Genomic DNA, 11,277 nt, shown 5'->3' on the forward strand with positions numbered 1-11,277 from the left:
CTTGGCGTTCAGTGTCCAAGTTTCACATCCATACGTCATCACTGGCAAAACGCATTGATCAAAGATCCTTTTCTTCAGGCAGAGTGGCATTTTTGATTTAAAAACAGCATTCATCCGTCCAAATGCACTCCACCCTAATTTCATACGTCTCTTTATCTCTTCATTTTTACTACCAGACATGTCAATTATTTGACCTAAATATAAATAATTATTTACTACTTCTACTGGTTTATCATCTAAGGGGATGCTATCAGGCATGCAATAACTATTGAACATTAGTTTAGTCTTATCTACGTTAATTTTTAATCCTACTTTTCTACTTTCCCTGTCCAGCTGTGTTAGTCTGATAAGTAGGTCAGCTGAATCACGAGCTACTAAAACTATATCGTCTGCGAACCGAAGGTGACTCAAAAAGCGACCATTGATGCTTACTCCGGCTGTATCCCAATCCAATTTCCTGAAAACTCCCTCAAGCACCGCATTGAATAACTTGGGCGAGATTGTATCTCCTTGTCTTACTCCTTTTCCTATGCTAAATCTATCTGTACCTGAAAAAATTTTAACCGAAGCTGTGGCATTCTTATATATTGCAGCTAACAGTCCCACATAGGGTTCCGGCACTCCCTGTGTTTTTAGAGCGTTAAGTACTGCATTATGACTAACTGTATCGAAGGCTTTCTCATAATCGACGAAACCTAGGCACAATGGCCGTTGATATTCGTTGGCGCGCTCGATTAGTTCGCCAACTACTTGGAGGTGGTCCATTGTGCTGAAATTTGCCCTAAACCCTGCCTGCTCTATAGGTTGGTTCTCGTCGAGGATATTCTTCAGCCTTTCTGTAATAACCTTCGTGAAGAGCTTGTAGACCGCTGAAAGTAGACTAATGGGTCGGTAGTTCTTGATATCGCTTTTGTCGCCTTTTTTGTGTATTAAAATGATAGTTGCGTTATTCCATCCTTCTGGTATAACTTGGTTCTGGATGCATTTGCTGAAAAGCCTAGCTAAGATATTAATTAGGGGGGGGCCGCCACATTTTAGTAAGTCAATGGGAATATTATCTTCCCCTGGGGTTTTACCGTTCTTTGCAGTTTTTAGCGCGGCCTCTACTTCGCTAGGCAATACTGCAGGAACCCTTTGGCCGTGTGTCGATTCCAGAGCGGGGAATTGGCCGTTGTCGTTCTCGTATAGTTTTGCATAGAACGTGTAAACTCTGTCTATGATTTCTTCTCTATTCCTAATTATTACTCCGCTCTCTGATCTGATTGCGATCATTTGGTTTTTGCCTAAGAAAAGATCCTGTTTGCACTTTTTCAGGCTACGGTTATTCTTAATGGTATTTTCTATTAGCTTGCTGTTAAAATCCCTGACATCCCTGACTATTCTCTTTTTAATTTCCTTATTTACTAGATTGTATTCTTGCTTATTATTATCCCTATCTAAATTCCTTTTATGCTTAATTAGGTTTTTTGTTTCCGCTGAAATTTTGCTTAATTTAATCTGTTTCCTGAATCCACCTAATTTCTTACCTGTTGAGGTTAGAACCGAACTAATTACAGTGTTCAATTCCTCGATGTCTGCTTCTGGGTTTAATTTCCCGTATCGATTTCCAAGTTCGAGTTCGAATTCCTTTTTCCTAGACCTTAGTTGAGCGAAATCTGGAGAGTTACTGCATCCTTTTATTAATTTCCTACGTTCGCAATTTATATTAATGGCCATCTTGGCACGGACTAATCTGTGATCGCTACCTATATCTACTTTACTTAAAACACTAACGTCTTTAACGGAGTGCAGGGCATTTGTTAGGATGAAATCGATCTCGTTTCTGTCTCCTTTAGGACTCTCCCAAGTCCACTTATTGTTGGTGTTTTTCCTGAAAAATGAATTAGTGATAAAGAGCCTGTTGTGTTCTGCGAATTCTATGAGGCGATCGCCTCTGTCGTTTCTTTGGCCGGTACCAAAATTGCCTACTGCTCTTTCAGTATTTGCCTTTTGTCCTATTTTTGCGTTAAAGTCGCCCATGATTATTTTAAAGTGGTGACGGCTATTATCGTATGCGTCCTGTATTTTTTCGTAGAAGTCTTCTATTTCCTCGTCTGGGTGGCTAGATGTGGGGGCGTACACTTGGAAGATTTGACAAGTGTACCTGCTCGAGATTCTTAATACTATATAGCATATACGTTCCGATATGTCGCTTATTTCTATAATATTTCTTTCTATTCTCTTATTGATAAGAAACCCTACTCCTCCTATTCTACCATTTGGTAGCCCTCTCCAGTAGAGACAGTTACCACTTTTTAGGATTATTTGGTTTTGCTGTTTTCGTCTTACTTCACTAAGTCCTATTATATCCCATTTGATATTTTCTAATTCATTCTCTAATGCAAGCACACTTCCTTCACTCGATAACGTTCTTACATTGTACGTGGCTAAATACAGGTTTCTATTAGCTAAGCTATCATCCATCGTCACTCTTACCTTGTTGGAGGTTTGGATATTATTTTTCTCGCATTTATCCAAGATGTGTTGAGAAAAAGGCGGTACTTGAGAGAGATTTCCATTCAAGGAGTGAGTTCTTACCGCCATAGACTCTTCTCTGTGGTCAGCTTTGACAGATAGTCATCCTAGGTATCACTTGGATCACTTATGAGTTATTACATGCCATTTAACAGGGTTACTTTGTAAGTGAAAGTAGTTAGTTATGATAATAATAGATTAGCAATTGTTATACTACTTTTTTACAGATCTTTATCGTGAGACGCCTCTTTGGAGACAACGGATTTATATATGTGAGTGCGGTTTGCAATTTAATATTTTAATAATAAATTTAGTAAAGAATATAAAATTACACGAATTACTTTAATATAAATTAAATATGAAAAAGAACTATTAGACAGTTGGGAAACACCGTTTCTGTTTGCTATTATTCTATTAAGTAAAGTTCGTTAAAAATTTTTGTCTGAAAGCAATTATGTGGAAGATTTATTGCTTCTGTGGGACCGAATTTTGACTGGCGAGCAGGGACCCTTATTTTTTTTGTATTCAGGTAGGGAGATGTATCTCGTTCGTATACGCTTTTGTAACTGACACAAAATTAACACAAAATTTTTCGCAATCACTGATATTAAAAACGCTGTTAACGGCCGATCGTCTGTTTATTTTTACACTTAAATTATACTAGGATGCAATTAGTAAAATAAGTGATTAGATGGTTAAATTTTTAGATTAAATTTCGTGCAATAGCCGGGTTTAAGAGAGTAATAGCGGGAAGAACGCAGAAGCACGTCTTCCCCGCATGACACGAAAGACCGAACTCTCATATATATATATATATATATATATATATATATATATATATATATATATATATATATATATATATATATATATATATATATATATATATATATATATATATATATATATATATATATATATATATATATATATATATATATATATATATATGTGTATATATGTGAATAATATAGTATAAAATTGTGTTTTTAACTACAATTTGTAAGGAACATTTTTTTTGTTGGAAATGCAAATTGGATGACACCACAGGCCGATACCCCAAAAGAATCACTAAAAGTTATCTTGTTTGCTCGGGCAGTGTTATTATAAACTATTTGCTATGTAACAAACACACATAGACACACGTTTGTGTACGTTTTCGATACGGAAGGTCATCAAGACCAAGTGACATCAGCTCCCCGATCAACCGATCCGACCAGTGGGTGTGTCTTGAGCGTCTTGAATGACGTGAAAGAACCTTCCACGTTACGTCACACTCAATCGGCAAGTGCTCACTTACATATATAGAATATTTGTGAATCACCGTTTGTTTATATATCGTATCGAATAATTTATTTGTAAATTTTATTTCGTTTTGGTCCGTTTCAACGGACGAACGTTCTCGAGACTCGTGATCCGAACGAACAATACTGCGTTGCGTTTGGCATTCTTTTTTTTAAGCGATGAAATTTTTGATTTACGACGGTGATTCGGTCGCTAAAAATAAACCGGCATACTTATAGATTTTATTCTTTAATTGAATGTATTTATTTATCGCGTTCGTTTTTTGTCCGTTGGAACGTGCGATTGGGCGAGTGATAGAGCGCAATCGTATATAAACGTCAAAATAATTGCAAAATTATTCAATCGGTCTTAGGAAAATAACTTAAATGATAATAATAGCTTTTTGTGAATGGTAGTCATTCATTATAATAACACTTGTTTTCTCACGAGTTTTAAAAGATCTGACGCTAAGTGTATTCTATTCAACAATACCTTGTAATACTACATACAATATACCAGTGGTGTGCCATCATTGGGCCAAGGGGACTAGGCTAAAATCTTTTACCTAAAATTTAAAAATATCAGCAATTCAATTACAATAAATTCAAATCGTTGTCCATATTGATATTATCCACTCGAATTAGCAAAGTTAAGAAATCGGAATCGGCCCTACTTGAGGCAGTTGATGTAGTAGTGGATTGTTATGGTATGGTCCGCCGCGTTGTTCACTTGCACGGACTCGCCGTCTCAATTCAGTTCCCTTCGCGGTACTGGTGAATTTTTATGTACCTATATAGGCGTTCAGTCGAAGACAAAACATTTTTTTTTAATTTACTCGTCTCTTCAAGTATTTATGGAATTTTTACTAAGAATATTCTGATTTTTGCCTATCAAACATCATTCTGAACTTTTTTTTTTGTTAATAACACATACATATTTAGATAGAACTTCTTGAATACAAATATGGCAAGGGACTCGGCTCACGAAACGATTGCCTCAGTATAAATCAGCGCGGAGCTCGCGGAAACAAATAATGAGACAAATCATTCAGAAGATTAAGTTTTGAAGACAAACGATATGTTATTAAGAAAGTTAGGCTACTTAGGATATTTCTAGCAGCAAAAATATGAAAAATTATACTCCTCACTTCAAGACAGATTATTATAATTCAAAAATCAAAAATACGTTTTTTTAGGTATGGACAAAAAATTATGGGAAAATATGGACTAGGTAGTCCCCTATTTTAAAAGCATGGTACACCACTGATATGTATGTTAAAATTTACATATATATGCAGGTTTACGGTTTTTCCTCTTAGTCTTGAAATAATAAATTAAATATAAGCCACGACCGCAAAGTTAATCTTAAGTTTGTATTATCTTCATTTCGAGTGGAATATTGTTTACATGACATGAAAAAATAAAATCATCTCCTTTCAAATGTCATTTGAGCCGTTATCGCAGCCGCAACTCGGCCAATTAAATGGAATCGTTTAAAATACAGAGACGCACTTATAAATATATAATAATCAACATAATATAATCGTTTCTTTGTGCGGTTTGCCGATAAAATGTCGCCAATAGCAATTATTTTATTACAAAGGCATTATTTGCATAATGTAATAAGCATAATTATTTTCCTGCGAGTGGAGAATTTAATAACAAACGCTTGGCTACTACTTACTCGTCGCGAATTTTGTGTAATTTAATTTGCAGATTAACAAACGGATGCGGTGATGGATTTTCGGAGAAAATCATTTACGAAAGAATCGATTGTTTGTTAAAATAATCCGATGGTTCTCAATTCAAATGTTTTATTCAATTTTGTTGGTTGAACAAATTTTGGTCGTTTATTTGTTTGATGAAAAAGATCTTCGATCAATCTTTTCCGCCAGTAATGACGTATGGAATCGAAACTTGGGCATTTATCGTCAGAATGCTGCATAAAGCATTTAAAGAATGCATTTAAAGAATTGTGAAACGCTGTATGCTCGGCATAATGAGGATGGATAGAAAACGGAATACGTCGGTGAGAAATATGACAAGGGTAGTTTATATAATCGAAACAATAAAAATATTGAAATGACAATAGGTGGGTCAAGTAGTTAGAAGAACGGACGATAGATGGACGAAAGAATTGCTCGAATGGTACCCGAAAGATAGGGTGCAAGTTAGGGAGGATGAATTTACAAAGACGTGTGGAATGAGATGCATGAGAGTTATTCAAAACAAAGACGAATGGGAAGCCTTCAAGCAAGCAAGAAAATGGCTATAAATTATTATAATGATTTTTTATTTAACAAACTATGCCACATATTCATATATTACAGGTTGGCCTATCACTATTGACAGAATTAAAAACATAAAACAATATACAAATACGGATATTTAAAGGAATTACAAATAAATGCCAAAGCACACGTAGTACACTAAACCATAATAAATATATGGGAAATTTAATATATACATAGCATACACATATGTATGTTTTTATATATGTATACTATAGTTCCGTCACAGATAATGCTTACGCATTTACATGTGACTTAATTAGTTATATGATAACTATTTTTAATAAATTTATGATAAAATAAAAGAAAACAGGAAGAACAATGATTTGAGTTAAAATCTAAAAATAAATGTACTAACTTACATTTATTATCCTATCCATCTATCTATTATCTATAATCCTATCTATCTATTACATTTATTATCCAATATACAATAATATACATACATATATAGTATATAGGATTTGAGGACAATTTAGAAGGAGTTTTGTTCTGAATCATAATGTTATTAATTGAATATTTAAACATATGCTTTAGTTAAATTATTTTCAGATTTGCCGGCAGTTCGTGTGCATATAAAAATATATATTGTTAAAGTTTATAAACATATTATGTTTTGAATGTAGTTGTAATTTTTTTTAAACAATCACCGAAATAAGTATAAATCACATATCATATCACATGTTTTGATTCTTTGTAATTACATAGATATAGTAAAAAATAATGGTCTTAATTTTGAAAAATATAATGAAACCTAAGAAAAAAGAGTACCAGGAAACATTTTTCAAACAGGAAAAGGGTAGCTGGTTTTGATTGCATTATCATGTAAAATTTTCAGAAAATCGAAAAAAATTTCCGGTTCCATAAATAGCCAAATACTTCCCCGACTATTGTACAAATCTAGTTGTGCTATTATATAATCTATTATATTATAATATAATATAAAAAATACTTTGAATGTACATATGTAATTTACTTTGTCGAGAGCTCGCCTTCATTACGGCAAAGAAGTACAATTGAAATTCTTCAGATAATTGAGCAAATTGTATGCGAGAGCTGGAATTAAACGTCTAGCTAATTACACGAAGGTCTCGAGTACAATTCAAATATGCACATATACATATACATGTATACAATGCAAGGCAAATTTTCATTTTCCTGAAAGCGGGTAAAAAATAATCACGATCCATGAGCAGGAAAAGCGGACGGGTCAATTAAGAAGAAAATGCAAATTTCAACACGGACGTCCTCGCAACCAAGGCGGAATGCATCACGACTTTCCTGCTTAATTTCTCATTTTTCACGTTGAATAATGATGTTTGTCTGTCTGTCCGTTTGTCTGAACATAATTTTCGGTAAATAGGAATCGATCGTGTCAAGGCGATTTAGAGTGGGTGTAAACCATGACCCCTCTCAACTTACCGACGAGAGAATGGTTAACGTCGTAATCGCATAGCTACGTTTTAAATGCCTTTCTGAATTGATGCAGTAGACTTATATTAATTTTTATAATGATAGATTATTTGTATAATGTTGAGGTCGTAACCGGTTCATTTCTCACAGTTAAATTATGAATTCTTTTCAATCCAAAGGACATATGTATGTACATATGTTCATAGACTCTTCTAAAACATTATTAAGTCTTGCACGTCTTCCAACTCTATCCCCCCCCCCCACTTACACATAATGAAAAAAATAGACACCGAACTCAAAGTAACGGAAGTCCAATACACTCAAAGTATTGAACACTGTATGCTCGGCATAATGATAAAAGGTAGAAAACAAGGTATGTATGTATGTACGTGGGTGAGAAGTATGATAAGGGTAATTGATATTGTAATGTATGAATTCCGGAAATTCCTAGTTTGTGGGAAATAACGTTTATGGGGCTATTCGGACTACCGCATGTCCGAACACTCGGCTACTTGTTACTTTAAGGGAGGGACTGGGCTGGTTCCGAGTGGACCTCCTGACTCGTAAAATAAAAGCTGTGAATCGACTTTGGCCTTTTTGCATTTGCAATTTGGCAAATTTGAGATAGAAAATCAATCCTTATAAACGTAGTAAAGTGAAAAATTAGCAAAATGAACTCATTTGACTTTTAAAATTCGCTAGATAATCAATTATAAGTATTTTGATGATATAAAAAACTCACAATCAACATTAAAAACATCTGATTATTGATGTCAATATTGAATTTTGGCATAGCAATTCTAGATTTTAAGTTAAATACTGTAAAAGCCAAAACAACTCTAAGAAATGCGCATTTTTTAAACGCTCATATCTCATAAACAATAAAAATTATTGTCATATTTGAATCCAGTAAAGATTGATTAGTCTCCGATCTGGTGATTTTTTTGTTGCTCAGTATAATCAAATACAACTTTGATAAAATTTATGAATTGCATCTTTAAAGATTTCGGCGTTAATATTTTTAGCGATAGTTGATATTACAAAACGAAGAACAAAAGGGCAATTTTAGAATATAATATAAATACATCTAAAGGACTCAAATAAATAAAGGACTGTCCTCTTAAATAAAGGACGTATGGTCAGCGTAAGTATGACTGTAAATGATAACGATGATGACATACAGTTACAGGAAATGGATTCCGTGCAGTAAGAAAACGTGTTATAGGGTAGGATATTATAGTTTTTAAAAAATATACTACAGGATGTAAAAAAAATGAGATCACGACTTTTTTGTGCAACATAATAGCATGTTTACTTTTAGGGCTAGATTGAAGAGACAAATTTTTGGTTAGTTGTTTGATCCATTTTTTGATTTATTTACAATTTCGTCTGTTTTTTAATTACTATTAATTTTACTTGTAATTGCAGCATCATTTCATATTAAGTTTCACAAAACGAATAGGCATTGCATTGTATATATGTATGTACATACATTCTGTACGATTCCACTATTTCCAAATAAGTCGTAGAATAACTGCATACCTACATATGTATGTATACGAATTGAATAGTAATAAATCGTACGTAGAAGGAGTTTTGCGGTAAAAATGGCGGAAATCGAATAAAGCCTCGATTACAATATTATGCCCCGCATACCGTACACATGTCACACGATAAACAATGTTATAATATTGTTATTATCATTACATGTATACAGTTTAGTCACCGTTCGTGCGCTCGAGACACGTGATTCGACTTTAATAAAAATTTAAATAAACAAAACGAATTCATACACAATTAAAACGGATAAATAATAATGCGATTACTTATCGAAATGTTGAGAGTGACTCGTGACAGCCGTGAGTCATACTGACATATGTATATTGTACAATAAATGTACGTACAAAAGCTCGTCCAGAAACCGCGTGCGTACATTACACAAATAATAATAAACGATGCGGTAAAATTTATTTAAAAAAAAGAGTACACATTGCAGCACACTTTATGCGAAACAATTGTGTCGTTTGGCGAGTGAATCATCCGACACAATCTGCATTATATTATTGCGAACAGAGGTTGACGATCGCTGGTAGCTCTTGCAGCTCATGGAAAATATTTTGAGGTGCATTTATGTATTTCATTATAGTTCGTGCATATAAAAACCTGTTTTGTTGGAGTACTGCAGTACCTCAGTCTTTATTAGGGTTCAACCCTGCGCTGCAAACGATTGCAAACCAAGGGGGCCCGCATGCTCATTTCGCTGCATGCTCATTCCATACTTATGTCTCGGCTTTTGCCATTTTAAACTTGTCAGAAAGATCCAACTCAATTTTAAGAATTGACAATCATCAATGTACATGGAAATGTCATCTGCGCAACCCCATGAACATCTCGTCTTTCGTACATGCTGAAATTCAAACAGTTAAAATGCAAACGAAAGAGCATGCGGGCTGGTGGTTTGCAATCATTTGCAGCAAACCCGGGTTTCAAATATCGGTTCTACCCAAACCAGTACTACCGATAGTACTGTTTCGTAAAGATAGGATGCTGATCAGTGCACGCCGCCAAATTAGCGCGCGGCAAAGAGATCGCGACTTGTCAACCAATCGGAGAGCTCGGCTCACCGACCAATGAGCGAGCTCGACTAAACGATCAAATCCGTGCGGCTTACATACATGTATACATCTGGCGGGTTGGTCTAAGCATTCATTCGGAACCTGGCTACCACTAGAAAAGCATCTATTAAGGATCTGAAACCTACCAGATTGTTTACTTGTACCTCGACTTGACTCCCCTTACCTCGCCTTAACTATTCAGTGCTGAAATATATTCATTTTGATTTTTTAAAATTTTATTTACGATATTCTAGCGTGGACGTTTTTCCAAAGTCGGAGTGACAGACGCGCAGTAGTGGTAGAGGTAGTTTAATGTTCTTGATGCGTCGACTTGCCAGCTCCGAATTAATCACGGACGTGTACTCTCAATACAGAGCTATCATTGGTCGATGGGTTACGATATCTTATTGGCTGTTTTATACAGCGTGTTCATACGTCGAGGTCTTTTTGGCGCGAGCGCATGAGCAGGATCATTGATGTTAAACCAGTGATTGATCAGGCGATAATTGAAGGTAAATCAGTGATCACATGATCTTTACGTATTCCAATATTTATATGTTACTTGAATTATTTTGAATTCAGAAGAAAACTTTGTTTCAGCTAGTTTGTACGGAATGAGTTGACCCTCAACATTCTTTTTGATCTGGGATTCAAAGGATCCGATTAGTGGATCATAAATTTAAAATCAAAGATAGAGTATGCCAAAAATATAATACTTATACCTGAGACTATTTCCGAATACATATGTATATTGATTAAGGTTTGGTGACTATTTCGCACATGGCAACCTCGCACACGTCACTAAAATCTCAATCACCGAATATCTGGCATTCTAAAATTAACTAACTAACTAAAATAACACTAACGAAATTGTCCGTTTATTATTGATTTATAAACCAAAGATCGAAAAGATGGTTCAGTATTCATGTTCTTTTGCTCTCTTGCTTTCTGCAATAATTCTATTCTAATAATTCTACGGAGAGGTCTATTGTTATTTTAAAAGCAGCAAACCAAAGCCGAAGTCGATTTTTTCCGAAACCTATATTTTGCAATTGACAACTACTCTAATACATGTATGTACATATAATAGTTTTTAAAAACTAATAACATCCTTTTCACACAAAAAACTCTTCATTATCTTGTAATTAGGAAAGTAATTAA

The sequence above is a fragment of the Arctopsyche grandis genome, chromosome 9, assembly GCF_051622035.1.
Source record: "Arctopsyche grandis isolate Sample6627 chromosome 9, ASM5162203v2, whole genome shotgun sequence".
NCBI classification, from domain to species: domain Eukaryota; kingdom Metazoa; phylum Arthropoda; class Insecta; order Trichoptera; family Hydropsychidae; genus Arctopsyche; species Arctopsyche grandis.